Genomic DNA, 14,882 nt, shown 5'->3' on the forward strand with positions numbered 1-14,882 from the left:
AACCATATTAATTCATCGACTGATCGCCTAAATAACAGTTTAATGTTCTGATATTGTTTTTGTGTTTTTAATTGAAATGGTTAATCATGATCATTGTAATGGCAAGTCATCAGATCCATTGGAAGCATGGACCTGGTTTATTGTTTATCGTTGTTTGGAATATTATTGTGGAAACTGATCTAAATATTCTTCTACATGAATTCAGAAATACGCAAATACTGCATTTCTTTCCAGCTAAATTATATGGTTATAGGGTCTGTTTTCATGCCACACACCTCTGTGACTATGCCTCTATATAGTTTTAAAGACAACCAATGTCATCTTTCTGAAAGGGATGAATTTAATATCATTTATCTTTTTGTTGTTGCAGTCATTGCACTGTCACTGAACTTCAATCTCGATGAAAAGAGAGATGCTTGTGCAGAAAGTTGTTTGGTAGTAGTTCTTTTCATGGGAGTTCTGTGATGTGGGCTATCTGCAATGGCAATGTTGGAGGACCCTCAAAGGGAAATAGCTGCCTGTGGACAGGGAGATCGACAACAGGCTTTCCCAGACAGTGCCTCCAACCTGCTGCTTTATTTGAGTAAGTGTGTGTGAACTGGTCCTGGGCTCAACATGAAGGGGAGGAGAGTGGATAGTTGTGGGCTTTGATCTCGGAAAAACCAAGGTTGACTATCTCAGGATACGAATGGAAAATTACAATGTTTTAAGCCAAAATCTTCTTAGGGCAACTTTTACATGAAATTAACTTTGATACAAATATGACATTCCTGTTGAAGGGCTTATGCCCAAAACGTCGACTCTCCTGCTCCTCGGATGCTGCCTGACCTGCTGTGCTTTTCCAAAGCCACACTTTTTGTCTCTGACTCTCCAGCATAATCAGTCTTCACTTTCTCCTTTTATACAGATATGTCCAGTGTTTTCCAGAATGATGTCTGGGATGAAGGACTTCAGTTACGTGGAAAGGCAGGACTGTTTTGCATCGAGCAGAAGGGGTTGAGAGGAAATGTAACCAAAGATTTCAAATTATAAAATTTAAGGAGAATCTGTTTTCAATGGCAAGATAGTTACTATTGGGTGGATAGAAATTTACGAAAATTGTCAAAAAACCAGAAGATAGATGTTTTCTTACAACCTGAGTGGGAGTGGGGGTATATTTTTTAAGATGAGAGGAGAACGTTTTAAAAATGACATGAGGAGCAGCTTTTGATACAGAGTGGTTAGTGTGTGGAATTAACTTCCTGAGAAAGTGGTGGATGCAGGTGCTGTTACAACATTTAAAAGACATTTGGATAAGTGCACAAACAGGAAAGGTTTGGAGGGATAATGGGCCAGGCAGGCAGCTGTGACTTGTTTACTTTGGGGTCATGATCAGCATGGGCAGGTTGGACCAAATGCTCTGTTCGGACGGTACTGCTGCCTCACAGCACCAGGGTCCCAGGTTCGATTCCAGCCTCGGGCGACTGTCTGTGTGGCGTTTGCACATTCTCCCCGTGTCTGCATGGGTTTCCTCCAGGTGCTCCGGTTTCCTTCCACAATCCAAAGATGTGCAGGTTAGGTGAATTGGCCATGCTAAATTGCTCATAGTGTTAGGTGCATTAGTCAGAGGAAAAATGGCACTGAGTGGATTACCCTTCGGAGGGTCGGTGTGGACTTGTTGGGCCGTAGGGCCTGTTTCTACACTGTAGGGAATCTAATCTAAAAAGCCCAAATAGTCTGTTTCCGTGCTGTACGGCTCTATGACTTGCTGCCAAAACTTCACATCTTGGACTCATGAGGTCACACACAAGAATATTAGATTGGTTAAAGGTGAAATCCTGCAGATAGAGTCAGAGAGTCAAAGAGATGTACAGCATGGAAACAAACACTTCCGTCCAACCCGTCCATGCTGACCAGATATCCCAACCCAATCTAGTCCCACCTGCCAGCACCCGGCCCATATCCCTCCAAACCCTTCCTATTCATATACACATCCAAATGCCTCTTAAATGTTGCAATTGTACCAGCCTCCACCACTTCCTCTGGCAGCTCATTCCATACACATACAACCCTCTGTGTGAAAATGTTGCCCCTTAGGTCTCTTTTATATCTTTCCCCCCCTCACCCTAAACCTATGCCCTCTAGTTCTGAACTGCCTGATTCCAGGGAAAAGGCTTTGTCTATTTACCCTATCCATGCCCCTCATAATTTTGTAAACATCTATAAGGTCACCCCTCAGCCTCCGACACTCCAGGGAAAACAGCCCCAGTCTGTTCAGCCTCTCCCTATAGCTCAAATCCTCCAATCCTGGTAACATCCTTGTAAATCTTTTCTGAACCCTTTTTCAAGTTTCACAACATCTTTACGATCGGAAGGAGACCAGAATTGCACGCAAGAATGCTGGAGAAACTCAGCACATCTGGCAATGTCTGTGGTAATTAACTTGGTGATCCTTTCAAATTTGGCATGTTTGTATTTGTCCTGAGGAGTACAAGATGGAAGTCTTGAATGACGTGTCTCTATTTTGTAGCTTTATGTGCCTCTGGGCACACTCATGCACACCATGGTGCCTGGGAAAGACAGAAAATATAGGGCCGATTCCTGACTGTGACATCTGTGGCACTCCGCTCTGCCCCCCGACTCCCCCACGGGCATTGTGAAGTCACTATTTCATCTCCTTGAGGTGCTCCTGTGGAACTCATCACCTGAGCCCTTTATACAGTCTCACTCCTCGACCAGGAGGCCCGGGTTCATGCCCCACCTGCTCCAAGTTGTTTAAGAAAATGGGTTAAATGTGCTAAAAAGCACACCCAGCAAAAGTCACGATGGTTTTCGGGATGGGATGGGATGGTCACTCAGTCATATGTGATACAAAGAACAAAGAAAATTTACAGCCCAGGAATGGGCCCTTCTGCCCTCCAAGCCTGAGCCGATCCAAATCTATTGTCTAAACCTGTCGGTCAATTCCTAAGCATCTGTATCCCTCTGCTCCCCACCTACTCATGCATCTGTCCAGACGCATCTTAAATGAATCTACCGTGCCTGCCTCTACCACCTCTGTTGGCAACACGTTCCAAATGCCCACCACCCTCTGTGTGAAGTATTTGCCGTATGTATCTCCCTTAAACTTTCTACTTCTCACCTTGAAAACATGACCTCATTATTGAATCTTTCACCCTGGGAAAAAGCTTGTCTCTATCCACCCTGTCTATACCCTTCATGATTTTATAAACCTCAATCAGGTCCCCCTTCAATCTCCTTTTTTCAAATGAAAATTAACCTAGCCTATTCAATCTCTCTTCATAGCTCGCACCTTCCATACCAGGCAACATCCTCGTAAACCTTCTCTGCACCCTCTCCAAAGTGTCCACATCCTTTTGGTAATGTGGCCACCAGAACTGTACACAGTATTCCAAATGCAGCCGAACCAATGTCTTGTACAATTTTAACATGACTTGCCAGCTCTTATACTCAATATCCCGTCCAATGAAGGCAAGCATACTATATGCCTTCATGACCACTCCATCCACTTGTGCAGCAACCTTCAGGGTACAATGGACCTGCACTCCCAGATCTCTCTGCCCGTCAACTTTTCCCAAGGCTCTTCCATTCATTGTATAGACTTGCCTAAATGATAAAGTAGAAGAAGAATAAAAAATATTGTTGTTGGTGACATGGTGGCTCAGTGGTTAGCACTGCTGCCTCACAGCACCAGGGCCCCAGGTTCGATTCCAGCCTTGGGTGACAGTGTTGAGTTTGCACCTTCTTCCTGTGTCTGTGTGGGTTTCCTCTGAAGGCTCGGGCTTCTTCTCACAGTCCAAATATGTGTAGGTTAGGGGAATTGGCCAGGGGAAAATGCAGGATTATGGGGATAAGGTTGGGCTGGGGTTTGAGTGGGATATTATCCGAGGGTTGGTGTGGACTCATAGGCTGAATGGACTGCTTTCACAGTGTAGGGATTCTCTGATTCTGTAAAGCAGACCAAGCAGATGGGATTGGGCAGCTCGGAGAGCTTCCTTGTGGGTCTGTTCCCTGTACAGGCCCAGCTGGTTATAAACAGGTCCAGGCAGCAGGCAGTAGAGGAGGTCATATCTGCCAACTGCCTGCCCCTCTTCCACGGTTACATTTTTGCCTGGGTATCATTGAAGAGGGAGCATGCGGCGTCCATCAATGCCCTTGATACCTTTTAGAGAGAGGTGGACACTGCAGGGGATAAAGTGCTTCATTTCCCCTCCAAATGCATTTTGATTTAGCGCATTCTCTCTCTCTCCCTACCACCACCCCCCAGTAGTTTGCAGGCTTGTCTAATACCTGCACGGACAATTTACTGCTGGTGGTTAATAGTTTAAAAAAGACAAAAAAAGTTATGGTGATTTGTTGGTGGAGGAAAAAAAACTTTTGTTGTGTGTGATAATACTTCAGATGTTTAAAAAAAACCTAGCTGGCTTCTGTGGCACAATGGTATTGCCCCATCTCTGAGCTAGGAGATCTGGGTTCAAATCCCAGCTTCTCTATATGTGCAATGACATTGCTGAATAGGTTTTTTTTATATATAAAAGAGCAGACCTAGAAAGGCTTCTATGGCACAAGAGTCCTTACCTCTGGGCCGGGGAAACCCAGGTAGCAGTCTCACCTGCTCCAGTGTTAGAAACTCTGAGCAGGTTGATTAGAAAATCTATAAAATAAAGCAGCCCTAGGGATTGGTCTACAGGACTGTCAGTCCCAGTCAGGGACTGGCCTATGTAATCCATGTAGAGTGGCCCTATCTCAATGTTCAATAGTAAATGACATTCTTTTTCAGTCGGCTTCCTCAGGATGTGGCCTTTATCGGTCCATGAATCTATTTGCATCATCTGACTCCATGGAGATGGTAAAGAGAGTGAGGATGCAGGTGAAATAGAGACAATGCCAAACTGAATCTTGTCCTCATCTGACATTTCCTTCCATACATTTGGAAGCTGTGATTAAGAACCAAAATCCCTTCCCCCTGGTTCACTCTGATCCCAGTTTCTATTGACCCTGATTGATTTCACCTGGCAGACAAGATCAAGGCTGAAATGTTATGATCTTTCAGTTGCATGATGTCAGTGTTGTTTCTGTCATCACCATTTGTATATCTATTGCAATCAAAACGTAATGTTTCTGCCCACTTTCAACCTACAACCCTCTGGTTACCATCATCACTTCCTTTTTAATGACCGAATTAAATTGATCTAAGTAGTTGGTGCCTGTGAAGCAAATCATATTTTTTAAAATCATCACCTTTCTCACCAGCTGACACTTGTAAAGCTCAAGCAAAGACATAGGGCAAAATTTTACCAGCCCCTCAGCAACATGGATAATGGCAAGAATCAAGGGGAAAGATGCTGAGATTGGAAAAAGCTTGTTGACCAGCCTACTCCAATTCCTATTTTCGATGTTTCTGTGACACACTGCTTTCTCAGCTGGCGCCACAGGCTGCTGTCTGGGTCATGGTGTTTATGTTGTGCTTCCTTTGAGGCTGTCAGCTACTTTTACATTACAGTGTAGAAACAGGCCCTTCGGCCCAACAAGTCCACACCGACCCGCCGAAGCGAAACCCACCCATACCCCTACATTTACCCCTTACCTAACACTACGGGCAATTTAGCATGGCCAATTCACCTGACCCTGCACATCTTTGGACTGTGGGAGGAAACCGGAGCACTCGGAGGAAACCCACGCAGACACGGGGAGAACGTGCAAACTCCACACAGTCAGTCGCCTGAGGCGGGAATTGAACCCGGGTCTCAGGCGCTGTGAGGCAGCAGTGCTAACCACTGTGCCACCGTGCCGCCCACAATAGATTAGATTAGATTAGATTACTTACAGTGTGGAAACAGGCCCTTCGGCCCAACAAGTCCACACCGACCCGCCAAAGCGTATACCACCCAGACCCATACTCCTACGTTTACCCCTTCACCTAACACTACGGGCAATTTAGCATGGCCAATTCACCTAACCTGCACATTTTTTTTTTGGATTGTGGGAGGAAACCGGAGCACCCAGAGGAAACCCATGCAGCCACGGGGAGAATGTGCAAACTCCACACAGAGAGTCGCCTGAGTTGAACCCGGGTCTCTGGCGCTGTGAGGCAGCAGTGCTAACCACTGTGCCACCGTGCCGCCCACAGACACACCGCCCAGGCTGTACAGCTTTTCAACCAGAAAAGGAAGGGTCCGTGGTTGTGGAGGTTGAGGTAGGTGAGAGCTTTGGAGTGGAGAAGCTACATGCAGTGGTGATCCATGGGTGGTGTTGAGGTCTGTATGCGGTGGCAAGGTTAGGGTGGGTGTGAGCAAACAGAGAGTTGATAGTGGCATTTTCCATCTGGGTAACACAGGAAATTATTGTTCATTTTGCTGCACTAATGAGATTCTCTCTAACTCTGGAGGCACTATGGATCTGAGCTGCTATCTGTGTCCAGGCTGGCCATCTTCAATGCCTTGATCTCCTCTGTACCAGCAAGGCCTCCAGCTTCCCTTCCTGAGACATTTCTGTCTCCTCAGAGGACAGTGTGTGAGATAGCTCTGATGTTGAGGATCTGAAGTGGTGTGAAGCTGGCACCAGCAGCTTGTACACCAGCAGGTCCCAGCAGACACTGGGATTCCACCTTCCTTGTTTGTAGGAGAAAACACCAAAGAGGCCGGTTACTTAGTTGATGAGCTGAGGAGGAGAGGATAGTGTGAGAGAAGTCGCTGTGAGACACAACAGGACACTCAATGAAACTCCCCAGAAATAATATTTCACTTAAAAATGGGAGAATCCAGCTGGTAATCATATGTATTTTCCTCTGACCTGGTTTCACTTACATTACATCATCTCTTGTATCTTTTAAAACCTTCACGAAAGAAGTTGCAAACTGAATATTTTACCTGGTAACAATTGTTCAGAGTTTTCACTCATTGTCTGTATTCGGATGATATGCAGAACTCCTGATAGGACAAGCTGCTTCCCTGGCATTTGAAGATTCCGAGAGTTTACACTCATTTTTTCGGTTGTCAGAACTTCTTTTTTCCCAATAGATTTTGAAAGAAATGTGGAACTTGAATTGGTTGAATGTTTATTTTGAGTTAGTGATGACTGAAGCATATTATGAGAGGCTGCTGATATGAAAATTAACTATGGTAATTGTGGTTTCCTCATTGACAATGGAAGATAAGCTCTGTTTGTGGGGAATTGTTTGTTGATGAAAACTCGGTTGAAGAAATTTCCCCTTTCTGAACCATTTAAGAAGAGGCTTATGAACATTGTATGAAGTTCTTGGTGTGTTAAAGATAATCCATGTTTGATGAAGACCATTCAGCACTGTGACAGATCCCGAGTGGATCCTTGGAAGTGGCCACTTGCATTAGAGTTTAATGCAGCTGTTACCTTGATGAGCACTGGGATGGGATGGCTACCATGCCTTCAGCTCACAGCTCACACTCCAGCAGTTGGCATTGCTCAATGACAGTGTCCCAGGACATCTTCATTCTGTGATGACGCTTGAGGATGATAGACTCTGGGCCTCCTGTTCCTCCTCCCCATCCTGAGGGCACCTCCAGGTGTGACCTCTTCCTGTGTAGGATGGTCAGCAACTGCTGGAGGTTGCTGCTGGTCCTCAGCTCACTGACACATCTGTTCATCCTCCATTTCTCTGCACCGTCATCCTATCCCCATAGCAACAGTGACAAGGAGCCTTGCTGTGGCTGGATCCATTGGACAGGCATCCATTGAATGGGGTGGGGAATATCAGAAACAGAACAGCTCCTTAGTAATGAGAGCAGTCAGCATTTCGGGTTCTGCCCTTCTCCAGGCAGTGAGACATGGGGCACTCTGACAGGGAGGGTCATGGAATGGTTCCACATGGACCTTTGACAGGACCTTCTTCTGATGAATGCAGCACCAGGCACGTGACAAAGGAAGAGTAGCAGATTGCTGCATGAGGACTGAGGCCTTGTCCTGTCAGTCTCACATCACCAGGAAAGGCAGCGTTACAGGTCAGAGCATGGTGTAGAATACTTACAGTTCAAAGAGAAAGGCATCAATTCAGTGTCACTGTGCAGCCAATGTGATCTCACATTATTTTGCAAATAACTTCACAGAGGCTATTATCCCACCAACTCTCCCTTTATTTACATGTGGAGAGTCCTTGACACTGATCCAGCTTCCAGCGTGAACAGGTTATCAGACACTTCTGTTTATATCTGTCAACTAGGGCTCCCTGATTGGGACTGTTAATCTGTCCCAATCAGGGCAGTCATATTCTAAGATGTTGACCGTACTGACCTTGTTACAATCATTACAACATTTGTTCTTTGGGGCCCTGAGGGGTCACTTTAAGGTCACCTGGGATTACTTCTGCTTCACAATGTGTAGATCTCAGTCACGAGGTCAGGATTACCTGTGCCCAGTGTTTATGCCCCACCCAGTTGGTCATTGTTGCATTTCCCAGGCAGGGAGCAGTGATGATGGTTGTCTTCACCCTGCCCTGTGTAAGTGCCTGATTAATGCAATTGCCCCTTGGAGAGCCTCCTATTGCTCCCTGTGGAACCCATGTGCTCAGACAGAAAAACACTGACTCCACCCACTCAGGGCCATTTTCTGTTTCCATTGCATATTTACAATTAGCCCAAGGATGGAAGGCATGGCAGGTTGGACTTGGCACCGTGAGCATCAGGCTCATCCGGGTAATCAAGAGCATCACCCCTCCCACCCTGAAATTTCCATATCCTTTTCTTCCCAAGGACTCCTGTCCAGCCTATCAGCTCTGAGCCCCCAGGATTGTCCAAGGCCCACTCCTCCAACTGTGGTGAAAAGGACCACAACCATGTTCACCCCAAGCGAATGAATGACCATATCCAAGCCCCTGGACTGGACCAGCTGATGCCTGTGACTAGCTGTACACATGGAGGATTACTCTCTGTTAGACTTGGAGACCTGATCATTTGGTTGGCACAATGTGTCTGCCACATAGACAGGTAGCACATGTTGTACATGTCAGATTGGTGTAACACAGAGCTGTCTATGATGACCCCCTTGACTGGTGACTGCTCACAACCACGACCTATTGACTGGCTTTGTTTTTGCATGGAGCAACAAAGCAAGGCAGAAGAACTGTGAGCCTTTACAGTCTGGCTGAAGCAGCAAAGTGTGACAGGCAAGGCAGATGGTCTAAGCACCAAAGTAGTACACAATGGGAGAAAGAGCAGACAGCTCTGAGATGTAGCTGAAAAATGTGTTGCTGGAAAAGCGCAGCAGGTCAGGCAGCATCCAAGGATCAGGAGAATCGACGTTTCAGGCATAAGCCCTTCTTCAGAGATGTACCTTCTCTGAAATGTACCTTGGCCCAATGCATTGGATTGGTGCCTGACCCTGCATGTACACTTTGTTAGCAGCAGTATTGCAATGATGGACAGATTGGTACTGTAACTGGATCAGAGATGTATGCCAACTTTTATTAAGGTGTGTATGTGTACACTGTACCTTTAAGAGAGAGAAAAAGAATAATCATGGAATAATCATGGTATTCCCCTTGACTTCCTTACAAATATGGTGCACCAAAAGACCGCATTATTCCATAAAATATGACAGTCCTTCTTGAATTACAGAAATACAGATATTTCGGCCATCCTAACAAGGACTTTTATTTAATTGAGATGGCGAACCTGGCTGGTCCGCCCCTTGGGAGAGGAATCCCGCACGAATACGGGTTTTGTTACGATTTGATGTTAACACATTCTGAGCATGTATCTCACTACTCAATTTCTGTGTTATCCGTCGTTTTTTTCTTCTCTGAATAATGTAAGAGACTTAATTATACACTCTGGTTAGTTGTAGGTTAGATTAGTAGTTAGTTGAGTTTTTTTTTCTCTTGGTTTTTTTTTCTGTTTGATAAACTTTGGTTATTATTTATTTAAACTTGTAAAAATATGTTAAATTTTCAATAAAAATATCTACAAAAAAAAGAGAGAGAAAAAGCTAGCAAGGACTGACTGAAAGCACAGGCTGTGCTGAACAATTTAAAAATGTAATAGCTGGTTGAAACAAACAGCTGGATTTGCGTTGCCATGGAACAAAAACAAATTCAAATTCAGCCAATCAGTTTAGATTATGAACCAGATACTAAAATCCAATTGAATTTGAATTTAGTGTTTTGATGACATCAAATCAATGAAATGATCCAATGTTTTGGGGTATAAAATCCATAATTTTGAACAGTTAGGGGGAGAAATACCAAGAACCAACAAGTATAGATTGCTCGCCAAATAGCTCTCTAAAAGATACCTGTCCATAAGAAAAGTTGTGCAGCAGAAAACGGAAGAGATGACCCAGGAAAATACAACCAAACATCTACAATGGAAAATCAACAAAGCTGACTGGTTTTGAAACGTGATTATTCTTTTTTGTAAATCTTAATTGGGGAATTTTTTATCGGACCGGTATTATAGAGCGGAAGGTAAAAGATAGGTTTAAGAGAAAGTAGTTGTAAATAGTTGTCAAATGTTCTCTTTTGGACTTAAAGAATAAAATTGTTAATTTTTCCTTTAAATGGTGACCTCTGGGATAGTCCCTTGCCTTTTGAAATTTAACAGATGATGGTGTGAGGTGAGCTTCTGTGTGTGGGGGGTTTAAATTAGCAGAGGGTTTACCCCGTGTTGCATCTGTGGAGAGAGAATCCAAGTTAACATGTCGAATTTAGTATGATTTCTTCAGAACTGAAAGATCCAGCAGCCGTGACTGTGACTCACCGTTCCTCACTTCATAACTAATGGCTGTTGTTACGACACGGGTTAAACCCTCCTGCTTAGTTTAAACCAGCAGCACTGAAAAGATTTATCCCATGCAATGATCTGGGAAAATTCGAGAGGCCAAGAACTATTTAAAGTAAAAATTAACAATGTTATTTCTTAAGGTATAACTGAGAATAATTAACAACTATTTACAACTCCTTCCTCTATCTTTCCCCTCTATACCCTATAAAATCCCCGCTTAAGATTTACAAAACAAAACTTACCTCAAAACCAGCCAGCTTTCGGTTCTTCTCTGTATTCCTGTCTGTGTTTCTTCTTGGGGATTCTGCTTCACAGGTCACTGATTGATAAAGGTACCTTTAAGAGAGCTATTTTTCAGGCAGTCTTTGCATGCTGGTGGCTTGGCAGTTCCCCTCCCAACTGTTCAATTTTCCCGGGTCTTATATCCCCAAAGCATTGTGTTAAGATATGTAATACAAACTGGATTAGAGGTTTTTTTTTGGGAGGGGGGGGGGGGTATAATTTAAACTGATTGGCCTAATTTGAACCTGTTTTGTCATTTCCAAGTGGCCAGCTAATCTAGCTTTCGACCAAGTGTTACATTGTTACCTTATTAAGAACACTTGGTGCTGTCAGGTAGTTCTACCAGCTTTTAACTCTTTAAAGGTACAGTACACCCACATCTTCATAACTGAGTAACTGAGGCCATCAGTTACTCAGGCCATCAGACTGGCATTCCCTCTCCAAATCCCCTCAGCCTCTCGACATCTCTTTCATTTCAGATGCTTCTTCATATCAACGTCCTTGAGCAATGTTTTGATTACTTGTTCCAGAATCTGCTTCATAATGGTCATGGGAAAGGCCTTGATGTTTTATGGTGCTAAAGATGCAAGGTAAATACAAACTGATGTTGTAAGGCTTAATACAAATTCCAGTCTGACTTCTTTTAAGGTCAGTGCACAGCTTCTACTGAACTTTCAGACCATCTGCAAATGTACTCTGGTTTTTGCCTTATTTCAGACAATTTTCTTTTTGAAACTTGCTCACTGATCAGTTTGGTAACCTGTGAGTCACTAGTTACCTGTGAATCACTAGTTGCCTGTGAGTTACCAGGTACCTGTGAGTCACTAGTTGTGTGCAAAGAATAATGAGTGCAGGAGTTGGGAGGTCATGTGGCTGTTCAGGGCATTGGTTAGGCCGCTTTTGGAATATTGTGTGCAATTCTGGTCTCTTTCCTATCAGAAGGATGTTGTGAAACTTGAAAGGGTTCACAAAAGATTTACAAGGATGTTGCCAGGGTCAGAGGATTTGAGCTATAGGGAGAGGTTGAACAGGCTGGGGCTATTTTCCCTGGAGCATAGGGGTAAGCTGAGGGGTGACCTTAATGAGGTTTACAAAATCATGAGGGGCATGGATAGGGTAAATAGACAAGGTATTTTCCCTGGGGTGGGGGAATCCAGAACTAGAGGGCATAGATTTAGGGTGAGAGGGGAAAGATACAAAAGAGATCTAAGGGGAAACGTTTTCACACAGAGGGTGGTATGTGTATGGAATGAGCTGCCAGAGGAAGTGGTGGAGGCTGGTACAATTACAACATTTAAAAGGCATCTGGATGGGTATATGAATAGGAAGGGTTTGGAGGGATATGGGCTGGGTGCTGGCAGGTCGGACTAGATTGGGTTGGGATATCTGGGCGGCATGGACGGGTTGGACCGACAGGTCTGTTTCCATGCTGTACATCTCTATGACTCTAATAAATGTCAATTCTCAGTGGATGACAGTCAGTAGCATGTACAAATCTGCATATTTAATTTTTGCTAACCATTCACATCCTTGCCTTCATTATTATGGAAGAAAGCTCAGGAGAGTATAAGGTCTAATGTGAAGAATAATTTTCTTTTAATGTCAACTTTAGCTTTATACAGAGAAAGAAATTCCTTTTCACTTTCACATAAATCTGTTCATCTAAATAGTTTTGTTCAGTCCTTTCAGTTTATTGACTGAGAAGTTTATTGAGTGTAAAGATATTAAAGCCATAGAATAATGGAATAAAAAACATGAAAAGAAATGATCTCCAAAATCCTTGCTGGCTGTTTCTAGAACAATCCAAAACTAATCTGGCACCTTGTTTCATCTTCCTTTTTTGAAACGTTTCAACAGCTTCACTGTTAAATTATGTCAGTGTCTCTTTTTGTCCATAAAACTGCTCCAAATGTTCATTTGATCATTTCATTTCAGGTATCCACTTGCCACTCTCCAGGGAACCAGAGCAGGTTTGCAGCAGAGAAGGGCCTCATTTCAGTTTTGTGTGTGTGTGTGTGTGTGTGTGCGCCAGTTCTTTGGTTTCACATTCCAATCCTAATGTCCTGCAATATTTTCTCATCTCAACTCTAAATCTTCCTTTGCCACAAATACTTATCCAATTTTCTCTTACAGATTGCCATGATCTTGACCTGCATCACATTGCCTGGTAAATTCTTTATGTTCCTGTGACCCCCCCCTGCTCAAAGGAATGTCTCCTCTTTTCTCAGTCTTGGAGCCAATCATAAACTGATGACCCTCTACTACTAATTATCCAAATAGCCTTACATTTTTCATTTAAAACTCATTAGTTTGAAAATGTTGCTCAGATTGCCCTCAGCCTAATCAACTCCAATGGCAATGCCCTGCAAAGGCCGGTTTCTCTTCTTCGACCAGAGATTCTCACACATGGCATCATCCTGATGAACTTCATGATGGTTTCACAAAAAGGCTGCTTTAAACTGCAGACTGCTCCAAAATATTTTCCAAGTTTGATATTTTATCTCTACTCTTGTACTTCCTTTACCAATGTCTGCATTCTAGAGGGTTTGTGGGAAGATGATGGAGGTTGTAGTAATGTCACTGGAGTAATAACCTAGACACCCAAGATAATGCTTTGTGTACATGCATTTACATTCCACCATAGTGGAATGGTTGGTGGAAACTAAATTTAATGAATCAACTCTGGAGTTTGTGGGTTCTTATGCTGCAGTGGTAGCATCCCTGCCTTTTAGCTGAGGCCTGGGTTCAAGTTCCACCTATTCCAGAGGTGTGTAATAACGTCTAGAACATAGACATAGAACAATACAGCACAGAACAGGCCCTTCGGCCCACGATGTTGTGCCGAACATTTGTCCTAGCTTAAGCACCCATCCATGTGCCTATCCAATTGCCACTTAAAGTTCGCCAATGATTCTGACTCTGCCACTCCCACAGGCAGCGCATTCCATGCCCCCACCACTCTCTGGTAAAGAACCTACCCCTGACATCTCCCCTATACCTTCCACCCTTCACCTTAAATTTATGTCCCCTTTGTAACACTCTGTTGTACCCGGGGAAAAAGTTTCTGATTGTCTACTCTATCTATTCCCCTGATCATCTTATACACCTCTATCAAGTCACCCCTCATCCTTCTCCGTTCCAAAGAGAAAAGGCCTAGCACGCTCAACCTATCCTCGTACGACCTATTCTCCATTCCAGGCAACATCCTGGTAAATCTTCTCTGCACCCTCTCCAAAGCTTCCACATCTTTCCTAAAGTGAGGCGACCAGAACTGCACACAGTACTCCAAATGTGGCCTAACCAAAGTCCTGTACAGCTGTAACATCACTTCACGACTCTTGAATTCAATCCCTCTGCTAATGAACGCTAATACACCATAGGCTTTCTTACAAGCTCTATCTACCTGAGTGTACAGATTCATTAGAATTATTTAAAATACATCAAGTTATCAGTGGTAAACATGACAACTGTCATCTATTGTACTAAAATAAACCCATCCAGTTCAGTAATGTCTTTTAGGGAAGGAAATCTCTCATTGTTACCTGTGACTCCAGAGCAACATCACTATTGCTGACTCTCAACCACCCTCTGAACCAGCACTAGCAAGCCCTTCTATTCAAGGGCAATTAAGGATGGGGTACAAATGTTGGCCCGGCCAGCAACACCCATATCCCAAGGCAAAATAAGGAAACATTCTAAATTGTTACTGAATTATTTGATATATGTGGTATGATATCGCACATGTAGGCAATCATCCCATGTTCTGCAGGAATGACCATTCCTTGTTGTTTTAGGTTAAATAGTGAATATTGGTCATTATCTATCATAGCAGATACTGTATTCCAGTCA

The 14,882-nt window shown here is 43.8% G+C and overlaps 1 long non-coding RNA gene across 1 annotated transcript; it reads left to right on the forward strand.

Moving 5' to 3' along the window:
- The first annotated feature begins 242 nt into the window (after nt 1-242).
- LOC148139739 (uncharacterized) lies at nt 243-14,145 on the forward strand. Its single transcript, XR_015753517.1, has 3 exons — nt 243-583; nt 11,513-11,623; nt 12,969-14,145. It is a non-coding gene; the product is annotated as an uncharacterized LOC148139739 (long non-coding RNA).
- Nucleotides 14,146-14,882: the final 737 nt, after the last annotated feature.

Source organism: Chiloscyllium plagiosum, unplaced genomic scaffold, assembly GCF_037043375.1.
Source record: "Chiloscyllium plagiosum isolate Xiang-an unplaced genomic scaffold, Cpla_swu_hap1 HiC_scaffold_37, whole genome shotgun sequence".
NCBI classification, from domain to species: domain Eukaryota; kingdom Metazoa; phylum Chordata; class Chondrichthyes; order Orectolobiformes; family Hemiscylliidae; genus Chiloscyllium; species Chiloscyllium plagiosum.